This window comes from Rattus norvegicus, chromosome 9 (genome assembly GCF_036323735.1).
Source record: "Rattus norvegicus strain BN/NHsdMcwi chromosome 9, GRCr8, whole genome shotgun sequence".
NCBI lineage: Eukaryota > Metazoa > Chordata > Mammalia > Rodentia > Muridae > Rattus > Rattus norvegicus.
Window position 1 is genome coordinate 96,000,662 of NC_086027.1, and position 18,183 is coordinate 96,018,844.

Below are 18,183 nucleotides of genomic sequence, written 5' to 3' on the forward strand. Positions count from 1 at the left end.
CCACCTGACTTGTTTTTCTGTTTTTATTTATTTGAAGATATATTTAAAAATTAAAAAAAATTGTGTGTGTGTGAATTTACAATGGCATGTATGAGGTGGTCAGAGGACAATTTTGAGGAGCCAGCTCTCTCCTCTGTTGTAGATTTTGGGGATGACACTAAGATTGTCAGGTTTGGTGGGACTTGACTTAACCTGCTGAGCTATCTCATTGGCCCTGACTTTTCAAGGTTTCAAAGTCCCAGTTCTTTTTTTAAAAAATTTACTCAGTGCATTTATTTTAGAGTTATTTATTCTGTGTCAGAATATTCAAGTGTTTGGTTCTTTTTTTTTTAAATATTTATTTATTTAGTATATGAGTACATTGTCGCTGTCTTCAGAAGAGGGCATCGGATCCCATTACAGATGGTTGTGAGCCACCATGTGGTTGCTGGGATTTGAACTCAGGACCTCTGGAAGAGCAGTCAGTGCTCTTAACCGCTGAGCCATCTCTCCAGCCCTTGGTTCTTTTAAATATCTTTTCTGTTTAGTTTTTCTCTTGGCTCTTATTCTTTGGCCTTTTTTGCTGCTGTGTAATTTTGATTAACATGGTATAGAAGTTGTCAAGATGACTTTAGGCTCTCATTCTTTTCTTGAAAGGATTTGTTCCTTTGATCCTTGAAGGCAGAAAAGTTACAGCAGATCTACTGAAATCTAGGCTGAGGTAGAGGCAGTTTGAGGATTGTCTTAGTCACTGTTGTGTTGTTGTGAAGAGACACCATGACCAGGGCAACTCTTAAGAAAGAAAGCATGTAATTGGGGCATTGTTTACAATTTGATAGTCCATTATCCTCATGACGGGGAACATGGTTGCACATATGTCACTGAAGCAGTAGCTGAGAGCTTCATCCTGATCCACAGCTGAGAAACAGAAAGGGGTGGGGGAGGGGAGGGAAGAGAGAGAAAATGCACACTCTCAGGATACCCTTCCTCCACACTGATTCCAACAAGGCCATATCTCCTAGTCCTTGTAATGCCTTCAAATGGCTTGTTCCCTAGTGACTAAGTGTTCATATATATGAGTCTGTGGGGACCATTCTCATCAAGACCACCACAAGGATGGTTTTGCTATCTCTGCTGGCTGGTTTTTACTTTGGATTCAGTGGTGCGATTATGCATGGGTCCCTCCATGGATTCCTGTGTATAACCCAGCTTGAGAACATATGCCACTCTATTGACTTCTTGACCTCTCTGGCTCTGAGTAAGGAGTTAGTGTCTGTCATTGTGTGAATTTTCTCCATGTCTTGTCAGCCCATACTATTTATAAGCGTCTGTCATTTACGATTGCATGTTGTAAAGATGAGAAATATCAATGACAGTGTTGCTGTTATTGTTTCTAATCTTTTATAATTTAGGAAGATTGCTGCTCAAGTCTTCTTGTGGTTTTGTTTCTATCTGCTGATGGGTTACAGAGTTTGTCTTGTTTGTTTGTTTGTTTATTTATTTATTTATTTATTTATTTATTTTTTGAGAACTTTGTCACTGATACAGCAAGTGATTTTGGGGGTCTTCCCTGGCACATATATTTGAGTTCTAAAGATCAGCAGACAAGGAGAGGAGGTTTTTTTTTAATTTAATTTAATTTTTTTATTAAACTTGTATTCTTGTGGAGAATTAGAAATGAAGCTGGAGTGGGTCTCCAGAGGAACCCGAGATCTGCCTTTGACTGCTCAGTATCTAGGTTTCCTTCACCAGATAAAGAGCCTAGATAACAGGCCACATTTCTTTCCTCCTTTTCTTCTTTTTCTTCTGTCTCTTCCTCTTTTTTTTTAAACAGAAGAATCATTCTTTATGTATACAAGTATTTGTATGTGTACCATGTGAGTGCCTGGTACCCTAGGGTACCCAGAAGAGGTCATTGGCTCCCCTGCAACTGGAATTATGATGATTGTGGTTGCTGGGAACAGAACTTGTATCCTCTGCGAGAGCAGCAAATGCTTCTAACCACCGAGCCATCACTCCATCCTTTCACTTCTTCCCTTTCTGAGGCAGTCTCATGTAGCTCAGGCTGGCCTCAAACTTACTATATGGATGAGGGTGGCCTTGAAGTCTCAGTCTTCTTGCCCCTCTCTCTTCCCATTGCTGGCATTACAGGCTTGTGCAGCACTCAGCTCTCTTCTGTTTTCTTAGTCTCCAAAAATACAGAACATCTTTGAAAGATAACACAGAGACTTTGTCAGTTTGAAACAATTATAAAACATAGTATTTAAAGTTTAGACTGAAAACCAGAGGAAGTCCTGTGTTAGCTTTATTAGTTGATGACCTTGAGTGAGTCATGTGACTCTGCACTGTAAGTTCTTCTTCCAAGGAGTGAGGTCTTTGGGTTTCCAGGAGCTCTAAATTAATGCGTACTATGAAGGATTGGTGAAGCTGTTGCTGTTAGTATGAGAATGATAGGTACACACTGGTAGTCAGTGGTGAAGCAAGGCAGTAAATTAATTTATTATATCATTTTGTTCCTAACTGGACTGTCTTCTACTTTGGTGTCATTGCATTCCTGAAATATCACAGTTTTTATGTTTGGGAGTAATATGTATCTGAACTCAATTCTATAGATTGTTCTCAGTTTTACCAGACCCAAGGCCATATGGCCATATCATTTAACCCTTTAGATCATTGCAGCAATCAATGTCAGTTGGGTTGAACGTTAAAGAGAAAGAAAGTTTTACTAGAATGTTCCTGAAATAGAAAATCATTAGAAAGAGTCATTCTGTGCTCATTTTAAGAAGTGCTGTAGGTCTTTGAGAGACTTCTGGCTTCTTTGTTGATGCAGCTGTCTGTCTGTCTTTCTGTTCCCCATCTTTGCTTCCCATGATGTACTCTAACATGGTCTTGCTTTAGCCACTGCTTTTAGACAGTGTTATATGCACTGGTATCTGGAGGAAGGGGCCTCCCTAGACCATGTGCAGACCTTGTCCTTTTCTTGGAGGTCTTGGTCTTGGAAGGCTACCCTTCCTGCCCATCCTTTGCTTAGGAAGCTGCCCCCCTGCGCCTTCAGAGTAGTAGTCCCAAGCCTGGTTGGACTGGAGCATTCTTTGGAACTTCAAAAGTCCCCACACTATGTCTAGGGACTCTGAAACTAATTCACAAATGGATGATAGTTCAAGGTTGCCTAGGATTTGGGGGGACGGGTAAGTGTAGGGCCTTGATTAAAGGTCCTTTACTAAACTCAGTGAGGTTGAATCATCACTTAGTAATTGGTGTCCTTGGTGACATTGTTTTAGGTTAGCTTGAGTTTGAGACCAGGAGGTTTAAGGCCCTAACACTTCACCTCTGGGTTGACTGACGCAGAGTGCAGCTACACACATGTCCTGCTGCTTCAACATGGCTGTGGGATGTGGAGCCACCTCTGTTTTGAATCCTTTGTGGATTAGGGGCCTCGTGTTTGGGTGGGAAGCTCTGAGGCAGGCAGGGCAGCACAGGTGTCTTTCTGTGTGTCTACGCACAGAAGCAAATTTAAAAGCTTGTTCATTCATGGAGAATGTGGGACTCTCGTGTGACAGCAAGGAAGGCTCACACTGGTTACCAGATTTCTAAAGTGAATCAATAAATAAAAGTGGAAACTAAATTTTAGAAAAACTTGATTTTATTTATTTTTTTGACAGTAAATTGTAGCAAACTCTGTATTAGAAACCTGAAGGGAATGTACAGGATGGATAAATGGTCCCTCTGTTCTGGAAGAGGTCTCACAACTCAGATATGAAAGAACTAGCTGTAGTCAGTAGTAAGCAGGATAGGAGAAAGCCCAAATAGAACCAGGCAGTGTGTGTGTGGTCTGCGTGTACGCGCATGTGTGTGTGCACATGTGCTGGGTATGGAGTTAGGTCCCTTCTACAGGAAGAGAGATATGGGAGGAGTCAATCAGAGACATGGAGCTTGGGAGCATTGGCTCACTCTGGGAACCACAGTTGTGTCTCTCCATGGGTGGGTCAGTCATTCACTTTTCTTGAAATGTTGTAGATCAGAGTAGTGATTTTAAAACAAGTTTAAAAGAAAGGGAGACATGTCCCTCTCTTTCTTCCCTTTATTTCAAAGGGAGACACTGTTTTACTTTATGATGTTTGCTATATGATGCATTACATCATACGGGTGTAATTTCGTATTCTGCTTTATTTGCTAGTTTGTGATAGATGTCCCCCTGTCATGAGCTTTGTGAGGATGCAATCTATAGTGGCAAGTTACTACTCTTAGTACTAGGAATGGAGGGTGTCTGGCTAGCCATATATTGTTAGAAAAGCATCTCATATTGAGGAAGGGACATGCGTGGCAGTTAATGTGACTTCCCTGCAGAGTGACTCCCGCTCTCAGCCTCCTTTGCTTCTTCCCACCAGCTGTCCTGCGAGCTGAGTAGAGACGGCGTCCTTCTGTTCCAGGTGGTGCTGGAGACAGATGTGTGTCTGGTCATTAGCACTACTTGACATCATTGTAGATGGATCATGCTTAGGCCTTTGATGTGTCCTAACACCTTCTCCTGTTTGTCTGTATAAAAGGGAGTTTGTTTTATCAGTAGTAGTGTTAGGAAATAAGAGTAGTGCCTATTAGAACTAGGTTTGGCCGCTGTGTTAGTGTCCTGTGGCTTCCTTAACAGATTTCCCACAACTTAAAACAGAAATGTATTTGACAAAGCCAGAAGTCAAGAGTTGGCAGCCCCACCCCTCAAGACCTTAGGGCAGGCTTTGCCTTGCTGCCTTAATTCCCAGCAGCTCCAGGGATGTGGTGCTCTCACTACAGTTCACTCTCTGCCTTCACATGATTTTCTCTTGTTCCGTGTGTGTGTGTGTGTGTGTGTGTGTGTGTGTGTGTGTGTGTGTGTGTTTATTTTTTCAGATAGTCCTCAACTCAATTTTATCTGCAGATGCTGTGTTCCCAATAAGATTTATTTATAGATTTTTGAATCAAACCATAGACATGTCTGGAGGGCACCATTTGATACTCTTCAGCTACTCTTCCCTCGGTAGTTTTTTCTTTTCTCAAATAGTCCTTCTGCTTTCGTGTGTGTGTGTGTGTGTGTGTGTGTGTGTGTGTGTGTGTGTGTGTGTGTACAATTTAGGTTCAGTATAAGAAAATACAATTAATTTGTTTTTCAGAGTTTGACTAATTCACTTAATATAATGATATCCACTATTTATTATTTTTGAGAAAGGATCTCTATGTAGCATAGTCTAGTCTTGAAGTCACCCTCTTCTTGCCTCAGTCTCTGGAGTACTAGGACTTAAGGCATTTTATTTTTTATCTTAGAGACAGTCTTAGAAGGGGTCTGTAGGCTTTACCAGACTTCTAAAAGAATTCCATGGTAAAACTCTTAATGTGATGTCCTCAGAATATGGCTTGGTACTCCACCCTATACAGCTGTTGTGGTAGAGACCTGGTGGGTTCAGTATTAATGTCATTGTGGCTGTTTCTGTGATGAACCAGGTGAGAATAATCCTGTTGCTCACACTGAGGAGTGAGTTCTTACAGCTGGGCTTTGGACTCTTTTACCCAGGAAAGACTGGAAGAAGTTAACAGTATCCATAAGCTTTATGAGATCTTCCTTATTTATTTGATCTTTGAAGCATGGCCTCACCATGCTTGAAACTTGTGATATCCTTACCTCAGTCTCTTGATTACAGATATGTATTTCGAAGATCTTGTCAGCTCTGTGACCTAGGACAAGAGTCTTTATCCTTTTAGGTTTTCCCATCTGTAAGATGAGAATGTGTTGGGATAAGATGGTGTTGGGTTGGCACAATACATATTCTGAACTTTTGCCATCTTTCATCCCACTTCTGCCCACCCCCTGCTGAGCAGGAAAGTAATGGAGCTTAGTGCTGACACTAAGCGCTTAGTGTGATTTATTGGAATTCCTCAAGATTTCGAATGAGGCTGACTTTCTAGACAGAGCTGAACAGTAGCACCTGTTGCCTAAGAGTGGGTGTTGGGAAAGCAGGAGGTTTAGGAGTTTATATACGTCAGGTTCTTCTAAGGAACGGAGTTGATGGGGCACGGATGACTGTAGAGGATCTGCTCATTAGCTTATACAGTCAGAGAATTAACTGTACCACAGTGGTGGTCTGCTAGAGAAATCAGTAGCTGTACAGTCCAAAAAGCTAGAAATCGCAATTAAAAAGGGGCCAACAACGGTAGATCAGCCTCCTGTCTGCGGCTGAAGGCATGGAAGGCTGCTGGAGTATATGTGTTGAGATGTTGAGGAAGGGCTGTGGGATGGCTCAGCAGTTAGTTGTTGTATAGATAATGAAGATCGTTCAGATCTGAGAACCCATGGAACAGGCTGGACATTTCACCCACCCTGTAACCCCAGCTCAGAGGAGGAGGAGACAGGAGGGCCTCTGAGGCTAGCTGGCTTCCAGCCTACCTGAGAAAACATGAGTCGTAGGTTCAGAGGGAAAGAGAGAACTGGCTTCAAAAGTAACAAAGAAGAGATAGCCAAAAATACGCCACAGACCCTTTTCTAGGCTTGTGGGTGAGTGGTGGCTTCCTGGTGACCCCGGACTACTCATGTACAGAGGCACATGCACCTCACATGTTTGCATAATTCATAAACAGCACAAAGCCTAAAGAATCTGGACTTTGTTCTGCACAGGGATGGCAGGAGAAAAATAAGCTAAATAAGAGGCTAGTACCTGATGGCTAAGGCTGAATGATTAAGAATTTGAGACCAGTCTATCTGGGCTGTATAGGTAGACCTAAGAGAGGCCTTTGTTTAATTGCTAGCTAAGTAATAGAGGAGCTTTATAGTGGGTTAGAAGAATTGTTCAGTACTGTTGTGTTTGGCTTTTAGGCTTGTGGGTGAGTGGTGGCTTCCTGGTGACCCCGGACTTCTCATCTGTTCCCAGCAGATGTCAGCCTGAGGGTGGTCAGGACTGTTCCACAGTGAGAAACTGTGACCTTTATCCAGATTTCAACATAAGTTTTCCTTCTCAGCTTGTTTAGATCTCTCATATTTCCTGGGCAAATCCCTAGCCAATCACTTTGGCTTGGAGAAAGGAAACTGTCCATACTTGGCAGATTTCCCCTTAGGAAAGACTCTCTGGTTCCTGTGACTGCTGGACTGGGCTTGAGGTGGGCAGAGGTGTATTTGAGGGTTCTTGGAGTAATTTTGTGGGCCAAGTGTTGTTTCCCTATAGTCAGGAGCCCCTGCCTCTCCACTGGGAATGGGCTCATTTTGTGCTTGGCTAGGGCTCCAGGTAACCTGTCCCTGGCCTCACATGCCATACCTCAGCTTCGATGTCTGGCGCTTCTCAGGTACCTGAGGCTTTACCCTGGTGCGTTGGCTGTTCATGAACATAAAGAGATCACACCACTGTCCTCTAAAATACTAGGCACTCAGGGACAAACAGGACTTTCTTTCACATAATTTTCTAAAAAAAAGAAAATGATACTAGGTAAGCCTGAAGTAGCCTGCTCTTGGCACTGGGTGGGGCCACAGTTACGGCCTGCCTTGGTCAGTTGCAGGGGCTTGTGAGAGCCATGCAGAGGGACTTTTACCCCAAGCAGACTGCATGTTTTAGAATTCATTCTGTGTTTCCAAATCCAGAAGCAGGAAGAAGGCCTGGTTTTGTGCCAGGTTGGTGGCCATGTGTTTACCAAGTGTGTGGCTTTGTTGAAGGCAGTGCTTATGCCTGGGATACAACTGGTCCACAAGCTGGCTAGGCTTATGCCAGTTCTCATAGTCACTCTAAGCAGAGAGAAGACACTGGTCTCCTTGGCAGCCAGGTGGGTTGGAATGTTGTCTGGGTGTGAGGTCTTGCTACTTGCCTGAGCTGTGTGGTTAGATTATCAGGAGGGTTGCCTTGGGCAAAATCTAAGCTGTTTATAGACTGTTGTATGTGTGTATGAAAATGTGTGTGTTTATTGTTAATATCTGATTGTTTTTCTTTACAAATGGCAGAGAAAACAAAAGCAGACAGTTGAATGACTGCCATTTGACTCTAGTCAAAACTCTTAATAGTTTTATGAAGGGGCTTTTGATACATGACAGATGGGAAGGCCTTGGATCTGATCGGATCTTCTTAGAGTGCCTATGAAATTAATAAATAGTTCTTTTACTGAGTGCTTTTTTTTTCTTTTCTTTTCTTTTCTTTTTTTTCTTTTTTCTTTTTTTCGGAGCTGGGGACTGAACCCAGGGCCTTGCGCTTGCTGGGCAAGCGCTCTACCACTGAGCTAAATCCCCAACCCCCACTGAGTGCTTTTTGATAAATGTGCCTATTGTGTGACAGAGCCAAATCCTATCTGTCTTATCTTTGACCTTAGAAATATAGTATCATTTTTTTAGGAAATTATATGGAAAAAAAATCCTACCTGTTGGTCCCAGAGTGCCTAGTATTTTAGAGTACACAGTGGTATGATCTCTTTATTTTTTTTGAAACAGCTTGTTACTGTCATTGCTGTTTACTGACCCAGTGTGTGTTGCTTCCCGTCTGAGGAAAACGCAAATGCACTGTGTGAGTTTCCATGTTCATGCAGTGCTGTAGAAGCTGTGGGTGCTTCCTCTCAGAGAGACATAAAGGTGTGCCCTCCATACAGCCTGCTATAAAAAGGGCTTTGTGCAGGGCTGCACCCAGGGCTAGGTCCCCCCCCCCCCCCCCCCGCCCTGCTGGACTTTGCTTCAGAGAAGTTGGCAGAGCCTTTTCTATGGGCACATTGGTCATGGCTGCACATTGGTCATGGCTGCAAAGGTTATTAAGGGAGGGTCAGGACAGTCCAACATTCGGAAGATAATTAGGTGTGGGGGTTGCTCTGCACTTTCTTTGATTTCTTCATCCAAACAAACAGAAAAGCTGAAGTGGCATGACCTTGGAGATGGAGCCTTGGTGTCTGCCCTGCACTCAGCCCTGCTGGCCTGTTTCTCAGGTGTTAAGCAAGAGTATGGGTACAACCTGCTGCCAGCCTCGTGGTACCTTCTGAGGAGGGAACTTTAGGGCTTGCTCTATTCAGGACAAATCTAATCATACCGAGACTACATTGCTTGTTTGTTGCACCCCTAGTCTGCACGCTGATTTGTCCAGGGCAATGCCAATTCATACAACTGGCTGTAGATGCCGTAACACCATTACTTATTTTTAGATCCCACTTTGATTTGCATATACTTCCTGGCTTGGATGATATGCTGTATGGTCATGCTGGTCATCAGGAAGGGTCACAGTGTTCTTTAATGAGTGCTCTAGTGTGCTGGTACATGCTGAGAGTAAAACCTTCCTACAGCTCAATAGGTGCAGAGATGCATCATCCACTGCAGTGTTTAAAGCATGGATTTTCTTATCGTAGTCAAGAGGGTCAATATTACTGCCACTTCCAAAGTAAGTTTTTCTCTCTTTGAAAAATTACTGTGATTGGGGATTTAGCTCAGTGCTAGAATACTTAAGGCCCTGGGTTCAGTTCTCAGCTCCAGGGGAAAAAAAAAGACAAAATAAAAATGACTAAGCCAGGAATGGTGGCACTTGGCCTTTAGTCCCAGCACTCAGGAGGCAGAAGCAGGTAGATTTCTGAGTTTGAGGCCTGCCTATTGTATAAATCTAGTTTTAGGACAACCAGGGCTACGCAAAGAAACCCTGTCTCAGAAAACCAAAAATAAATGAACAACAAACAAGTAAAATAAAATAAAAATGGAAATTATTTAGGGCCTGGAGAGATGGCTCAGCTGTTAAAAGCACTGGCTACTCTTACAGAGGGCTCAAGTTTGGGTCCCAGGACTTATGATGGAGCTTACAACTGCCTGCAGCTTCAGCTCCAGGGTATCGATGCCTTCTGGAGTCAGAGGACACTCACTATACAGACAGAGATACAAGCAAATGAGTAGAAATAAAAATTAAAATAAAACCTATCTGCTGCTGTTTTCTGGAGAGGTTTTATTATCTTACGCTCTTTCCAGTGGTAGATCCAAGGTTCTTCAGTTGCCCATGTTGTTAGCAGTTGGATGGAAGCAGGATCTCACTTGTGCTAGGCACCCCCTTTCCTAACTATTGGAGCTAACTTCTAGCAACACGAACAGCTCTTAATGTGTTTATCTAATCTGTGAAGTGTATGCTTAAATAGTTTGTTTTTGTGTACAATTATTTTCTTAATATATTCTGGATGTCCTTTCTCTGGTAGCTGTCTTATAATTGGCCTCCACAGTCTGCCATCTAATTTTTCTTAATGGCATTTTTAGAATAATTCATTTGTAAAATCGGGTTTGTCAACCTTTTCTTAATTTCTGCCTAAGAAGTTTTTTTCACCCTAGAAGTTTTGTAGCGTTTGATTATACACTTAGATCTGTACATAATTAATTTTGTGTTTGGCACAAGATACAGAATTAATGTTCGCTACATCAATGCCAGCTTTTTTCTTCAGCATTTATTGGAGAAACATCCATTTAGTTACCTGTGTTTCCTTGGTGAAAAGTCCAGTGGCCTTGTATCTATGAGTGTAATTTCAGTGCATGCATGCAAGTATGCACTTTGAGATAGAATTTCACTGTAGCAAGGCTTGCCTCAAACTCACTGTGTAGCTCAGACTAGCTTTGCACCCATAGTGGTCTTCCAGTTAGCCTTCCAAGTTGGGGTTAGAGGAATGATCATACCCAGCCCTCTACATTTTAGTTCTGTTCCTCTGATTTGTCTATCTGTCCATATCGTCGTCTCATGCTTTGATATTTATTTTCTATTTTATGTGTTATGAGTGTTTTGCAACGCATTCATGTATGGTGCCTGTGAGAGCCAGAGGAGGCCTTTAGGTCCTTTGGAACTAGACTTATAAGTGCTTATAAGCCACCATATTAGTGCTGGGAATTGAACTTGGGTCTTTTGGAAAAGAAAAAAAAGTGCTCTTAACCATTGAGGGATCTATCCAGCTTCAGAAGATTGATCTATCTTTCTCCTTCTTCCTTTGTTTTCCTTTTTGTTATTTTCTGAGACAAGGTCTTACTATGTAGCCTTATTGATGTGTTAGCAGCCACGATCTTGGGCCTAGGATTAGGGTTTTCTTGGTCAGAGCTGGCACCTTGGAAGGACAGGTGTAATTGTCAGTTCCCTTTCTGATCTGGGTTTAAAGGAGAGCTGTATTGGAGTCCCAAGGTCATGTGCCGTTACATCCATCACAGGCATTCAGCCCCACACAGCGCAGCATGACCTAGGTAAGGACCAGCTTCTCCCTCTGTCTTACATATCCATTTTGTGTGTGTATGTGTGTGAAAGGAGGTAAGCACAGATAGACTTGTAGCAGTGGCACTTGCTGTGATCCTGTGAGCTCAGTTGAGACTGGTTTCTTTAGTCCTATTGCCTGGCTCTAAAGCGACAACATTTGAGACTTTCATGGTGTGTGCGTTCAAAGGAATGTAGTCATAACATTCCTTAAGAGCGTTTTTGGAGAGAGATAGTGACTGCTCTTCCACCTATGGTAGACTGGCTGGGAGGGGTAGGGCAGTTTTGTTGAACAGTCACTGACTAACCGTGTGTTTTCTAAACTGTCCTGGGGCTGAGTGTCATACTGGCCTCCCTGCCTAAGGGAGGTAATGGGCCAGATAGTGCCTTTCTTTGCGTTCTGCCCCTGGTCTAGCTATTTCCCAGCAGCAGAATTAGGGAGCGTCCTACACAAGTGAGCCCCTTACTCAATGGAGATGATGTCAATTTCTCAGACAAACACAGGAAAGTAAGAGAACACAGCAGGCCTTAGCTCTAAGAATGTTTTAAGTTGGGGTTGGGGATTTAGCTCAGTGGTAGAGCACAAGGCCCTGAGTTCGATCCCCAGCTCCAAAAAAAGGGGGAAAAAAAAAAGAATGTTTTAAGTTTGCATTTGAAATAGGGTGAAGTATGCTGTGGGAGTTATGCTGAAATATAGATGGATTTTTAAATATCTGTAAGGCTTTTCATTCCAGATTACGTAGTAACTGTGCAAACATGCACAGTTAGCTATGACGTGGTAACAGGAATGGTTTAGTGCTGAGTTCACCTGGTATTTACTCCACAAGGTGCACTCAGGGACCAATCTGGGAGTAGAATGGAGACCCCACTTTTGTGGAGACAGAGACAGAGAAAGGAGAAGGTACAGATGCTTTTATTTAACTTTTGCCAGTTTCTAATTAGTTCTAATTTCTAATTCACCTTTATATTCCTAAACTGTCTACAGCCAGGAAATTTTATATGGGGTAAGCAGTCGGGTTTTTCTAGAAAAAGCCAGATAGTTTCATCTCTGTGGGCTATGGAAGCCCTGTGACAACTCAACTGTGCTGTGCATGGTCATAAACAGTATGTAAATGAGCAGACGTGGCTGTGTTCCAATAAAACTTTATTCAACAAGCAGATAGCAGGTTGTAGTTTGCCTGTTCCTGATTGACAGACTTAGACTGCATTTTCAGTCTGCATGTTGTTATTGGTTGTGAACCTTAGCCTTTAAACATTGAGCCATCTCTCTATCCCACTTTTAAAAATACTTTAAATTTTCTGAGAATTTGATACAATGTGTTTAGATTCCATTCACTCCTCCTTCAGTCAGTTTTTCCCAGATTCACCTCCACTTCCTTAACTCACCCAACTTTCTGTCCTTTTTTAAAAAAAACCCATGTAGTACAATTTATGTTGCCCAAATGCTCTTGGGTGTGGACCTCCCCTGGTGTGTGGTTGTCCTACCAGAAGTCATACTCTTTTAAAAAAAAAAAACAAACAGATCCTTCCTCCCCCAGTAGCTATTAAATGGTAATAGCTCTTCCACTAGGAGTGTCCTCACTCCCTAGTTCTGGGATTCTGTCTGGTTTGAGGTTTCACAGGCCTTGTGCATGCTGTAACAACTGCTGTAAGTTCATGTGTGCAGCTTCCCTGTTGTGTTTGGAAAGCACTGTTTACCTGTAGTCATCTACCCCTCTGTCTCTTAAAATCCTTCTGTCCCATTTTCTAAGATCTCAGAGCCTTGTGGGGAGGAGTGCAGTATAGATGTCACATCTAGGGCTTCATACTCTTGTTCTCTGCATGTTGACCAGTTGTATGTCTCTCTGTTAATTCTCATCTACTGCAAGAAGAAACTTCTCTGATGAGGGTTGAGAGATACACTAATCTATAACAATAAGGTATTAGGAATCAGTAATATTATGTCCATTTAATAAAAGGATAGTAGTAGGTTCATTCCTAGGACCTGTAACTTATCTAATCATAAGGTTTTGGTTCTGGTAATGTTGCAAGATATGGGTTTCATCTCACGGAGTAGGGCTTAAATCCATTCAGAAAGTGTATGGTTACTTCAGTAGCGTTCATGCCATTCATCATTGTACTAGTGGGTATATGTTGCCAAGACAGTTGCTATAGATCACAGGGGTCATGTTGGGTAAGACTGATGATTACTGTTCTTGTCTGGTAGTGTGCATAGCGCCTTTCGGCACTGTGAAATCTGGCCAGTAGGAATGAATCTTCTCCTAGGTTAGTACCCTCCTAATCTTCTCTATGTTTTATGACTCAAGTGATGATATTATTCAGTACTAGGGTCTTACCCACCAATTTGGAGGGTAACCAAGAGCAATGCCAATGTAATGTTTGAGAGTCCTAGAGGACCCAACAACTCAGAAAGAGGTTATTTTTTCAGCTTTACCTACTACCATGTTAAATCAGGGTCCCTGATATTGCTTCCTGTTTGAGGTTTGAGTGTCACTACTGAGGCAGTGAATTAATTTATTCTTGATAAATAAAGATGACTCTGTTTTCTTGCTTTCTGTGATGATGAAGATGGTGCCTTAACTGAGATTATATTTGAGATATTTAGTTGGAAACCCAAGAACTCATGATTTAAAGAGGGAGAGAGTTCTTTTTCTCCCATAGGAAGGATTGGTATCAGCAGGCTGGTGATACCAGTGGATTCCAGTAACATGCTCCAGTAGCAGCCCAGTGGAGGGTGGAAACTCAGCTTCCTGCTGACTTTTTTTTTTACCCTGTCCTCACTGTTCTTAGGATGAGGGCTTCCCTCTCAAGGTCACCATGGAAGCAAGATGCTTGCTGCAGGGCCAGCCAGGGGCCAGTGGGTGCCTCCGAGCTTCCTGTGGGAATGCTGCTGGAGGCTCCCGGTGACGGCAGCCTAACTCTCTCGCTCTGCTCCCCCAGCTGTGTTTTCTCTAGCTCTCATCAGCTGGAGAACAGAGCAAGCTCTGCACGCGGAGAGGTTGCCTCAGGCGCAAGCTTCTTATTTAAATTTTTTGTTAATTTGTTTGTTTATTTTGGTGCCTGCCTGAGCGTCTTCGTGTGTTTGTGTGTTTTCTCATGAATGCCATAGCATGTGTGTGGAGATCAGAGGACAACTTGAAGGAGTCAGTGTTCTGCTACTGTCATGTGGGTCTTGGGGATTGAACTTAATCTGTCACACTTGGCAGCTCTGCCATCTGCTGTTCCTGCTGCCTTGCCTACCTACTACCATGTTTTTTGCCATAAGTAGAAAAGAAGTTTTTGTTATGGACTAAAAAATACAGAAGATCAGAAAGAAGAGAAAAAAAATTATCTGGTAGTTCCATTGAGTATGAACTTTCATCTGGGCTTCATGTGCTCTGCCTTAATTGCTTTATATATATTAATATAAATATGTCCTTCTCTATGTTCCCCCAAGCCTTTTTCTCGTGATAAACTACACATGACAGAGTTGCTGTCTTAGGCCTTAGTTCAGATGTGTGTGCTATGAGCACACCCTTCACATTCCCTGTGGGTCCTGTACAGCTTTTTGTCTTCTGTTCACACTCTATGCTGCTAGAATGACTTATTTAAACCCGACTGAGTGTTGAGCTTAGAACTAGTCCCAGACTGATTTATAAGCAAAGGTGTGAACAGTCAGCTACTGCCCTTACTTCTCTGCTCTGGGCAGTGTCACTATGCAGTCAGATCCACTTCTAGTGCTCAGAGGACTTGAACACAGGGTCTGGACTACAGTGGTTGCTTAAGAGTTCCCCCTTTAATTGTACTGGTGATGTTGGTGTACGTGGGCATACTGAGCTCTATGAAGTAAATGTTTGGCAGAGAAAAGGGGATAAATACTGCTTGACAGCCGTCAGAACCAAGGCAGCCCTCCCCACCATCCTGTGTAGCTCATAGCTTCCCTTGCTGGCTTTCTCTAGCCAGGTTCTCAAGATTGACAACGTCCTCCCCACAGTATGGCTGCAAGCTGTACTCGGAACTGCTTAGCTCGCTTTGCTCGCTTTGCTTTTGCTTTTGCTTTTGCACTTGCCTGCAGTGGTGTCTACCTATTACATTTTTGTAAGAGATAAATATCTAAGTTTACTGAGTATGTTTCCTTATAGGTTTAAAATTTATATATTAAAAAACGTGGGCTTGCTGTCATTTTTTGATTATAGTTGTGTGGGGTCTAAGTGGCTGCTCCATAGGTCTGGTGGCTCTCATTGTATGTATACAATTGGGAGGGGTTTTAGGAACCTGGCGAATCCTAGCAGAAACCATGGGAGGGTTTCTACTATGCCATTTCATTTTTATTACCTAAGTTTTATGATTGAGAGTCTAGAGATGAGCAGTATTATGCACACCTTAAACATGGATTCTGATGTATCAGTGGGGGTAAGGAATTGGGGGTGCAAGATTCTGCATGTGGCAGCTGTTCTGTCAGGATCCCTGTCATGGCCATGGACTGAAAAATAGTGTGGCTGTGGGTCCTGTCCTGAGTTCTTTTACCCCACTGTGAGGGCCAGTGGCTGTGGTGGTGTCTGCTTCCATGTTTCAGGCTCTGCACACATCCCAACTGCTGTGAATAGTCTCTCTGGGGTACTTCCAGTTAGGGAACAGTGCATGGGTACCTAGGGGCCAGAGCTGCACCAGAACAGCAGGATATGAGTAACAGGAAGTGACAGGAATTGCCCAGGGCGCCGGACCTTTTCTGGGCTACCTTCCTGAGCCAGGAGCTATATTTAGCAGAGCATTTCCCAATCCTGTTCTATGCTGACACTGTTTGCCACCTCCCTAGTCAGTGACTGGATGGCACGGTACTAATATGTCTACTCTGTGTCCCTGGTCTACCTGTGTGACCCACAGGTTGCTCTTCACCATTGTAAAACTTCTTCCTGCTTGTGCCGGTTCTCTTGGATGCTGAAGCACTTGAGGCAGCTGGAAAGTGGAGAACAGCGGGTCAGAGACAGAGCCCATGGGAGACTGTTAGGGTCTTGGGTAAGAGGTAAGGCTCTCCTGGAGTACTGAGAGGGACTGCTTCCAAAAAGTGGAAGGCTGGTGTCTTTAAGCCGCTGCCTTCATCTACATGCTAAGAACATCCTTCTGCCCTTTCCTGCCCAGGAAAGACGCTGCAGGTTTCTCTGATTTATCCCAGATGTTCTAAGCTGTGGCAAGGGAATGATTTCCCTGTGGTCCCAGAGCAGCTGCTGCAGAGTGGACAGCCCTGTCCTGCCTTGTTCTCATCTACTTGTTGCTAGAGTTTTACCCTAAGGTATCTGTTCACACCCTTAGCCACATGGGACATGTGTCCACAATTAGAAAACTCTTTAATTTATGGTGATGGCCATCCCTAGAATTCACCGACTGCATGTTTGGAGCAAGGTGTTATGTTGGTCTCTTCTGAAAGCTTCCTATGGAGAGGTTTAGGTAGTGCCTCCCCTCATCCCCATCTAAAGCATCAGCTATGCTTTTGAGACCTCAGCCATTCAGAGAATTGAGGCAGCTACCTATGAAAATAGTTGTCTGCTGTGACCAAGGAGGCCCCTCCATTTCATTAGTTAAAACAGTCTCCTGGTGTGGTTGCCAACTAGTCTCTTACATTTTGTGTTCCTGAGCTTTGAGTATGAACTGTGGTTGTGTTGTTACCTCTGCGGTACATCTCTGTTTTCATGCTGAAACATTCAAGGCCTTGAAAACTCATTATGCTCCCCAGACTAAGACATGTGGGTATCATTGAAGAAAGTTCTTGAGATAGTCTTTCCTTTCTCAGCCTCATTTCTGTTCTGCCAGTGCTCTGCACTTGGTGTTTTTCGTGCCCTGCTCACTGTTCTGCTGTCTCTACATGCATGTGTCTGTACAGCCCTAGGGAGTGCTGCCCAGCTGGCTCAAGGATTGAGTCAGTGGTGTTCTACCTGTCGATAGAGATAAGATTACTGTGGACTCATTGGCCTCCTGTTAAGTAGCTTGGGTAAAGACCACAGAGTTGGGGTTGGGGATTTGGCTCAGTGGTAGAGCATTTCCCTAGCAACCGCAAAGCCCTGGGTTCGGTCCCCAGCTCCGAAAAAAGAAAACAAACAAACAAACAAACAAACAAACAAACAAAAAAAACCACAGAGTTGGTTTTCATAGTTTCCATAACTCTCCAGGACGTGGAAAGCTCCATCCCACTGACAGAATAGGTCTCCCTAGATTTCACTGTTGTGAGCTATGGTGCCAAGGACACACTTATCTTTATGTTCCTGGCTCACAGGCAGAAGCCTCTAGTAAGTGTTTCTAAGGATAGAATTAGCAGGTCTGCACATCTTCAGCTAGACCGACAGTGTCACATCGCTCACCAAAACTGCTCCAAGACATGACAAATAGCACAGCGTCATTCACTTATATAGGTATAGACGGCATGGACTATTCCTGAGCTGCCAACTTGTAGAACATGTTGCCACTGTTAGTACTGTGGGTATTTGCCACACGATGGTGAATATTTGTTTATCTGGCCAGGAAAGTAACAGTAAAAATAGCAATAGCAGGGGCTCTTCAACAGCTCCACTTGTACGCGGTCTCTGCCACTGACATGAGTAGCATGTGGTACATGGCTGTACTTGAGCACCGTCAGTGCTGACGAGTAGTCTCATTCGTAATGAACCACACTGATGGCAAGATGGTAAATTCTTGGATATGAACATTCATTGGTTACGACTGAAGTGGAACTTCTGATCTCTACCTCTCAACTCCAAGCCTCCTTCACCCATGGTGTCCTGGTCTCAGCAAGGCAGCTGACCTTCCTCTGCCCGAGGAGGCCTGTTGACTCTTTCTCTTACCCATCCGACCTGTCAGCAGCTCCACACCTCTGCTATCTGTGTTTGGTACTAGATTGCTGAGCTTCCTCCCAAAGGCTTCGTGACTGCTGCCCTGTCAGTTTTCAGTAGAGCGCCAGAGCAATGCAGGGGAGAAGAGTCAGAGGCCAGACTTGTGAGGGAGCTGTCGTGCTTTCCACTTCACTTGAAGTAGAAGTTACTACTCTGTGCCCCACATG

At 43.5% G+C, this 18,183-nt stretch overlaps 1 protein-coding gene across 3 annotated transcripts in view; it reads left to right on the top strand.

The window, feature by feature from the left end:
• The window catches only part of Dgkd (diacylglycerol kinase, delta), a 90,654-nt gene that overhangs the window by 36,155 nt on the left and 36,316 nt on the right, over positions 1 to 18,183 (top strand). The window contains exon 1 of one of the 3 annotated variants that reach the window (XM_017596853.3): positions 15,391 to 16,158. The exons of the other annotated variants lie outside the window; for them this stretch is intronic. The gene's annotated coding sequence lies outside the window, so the exon portion shown is untranslated. Of the gene's footprint in view, positions 1 to 15,390; positions 16,159 to 18,183 lie in introns of those variants that run through there. 3 annotated transcript variants of the gene reach the window in all.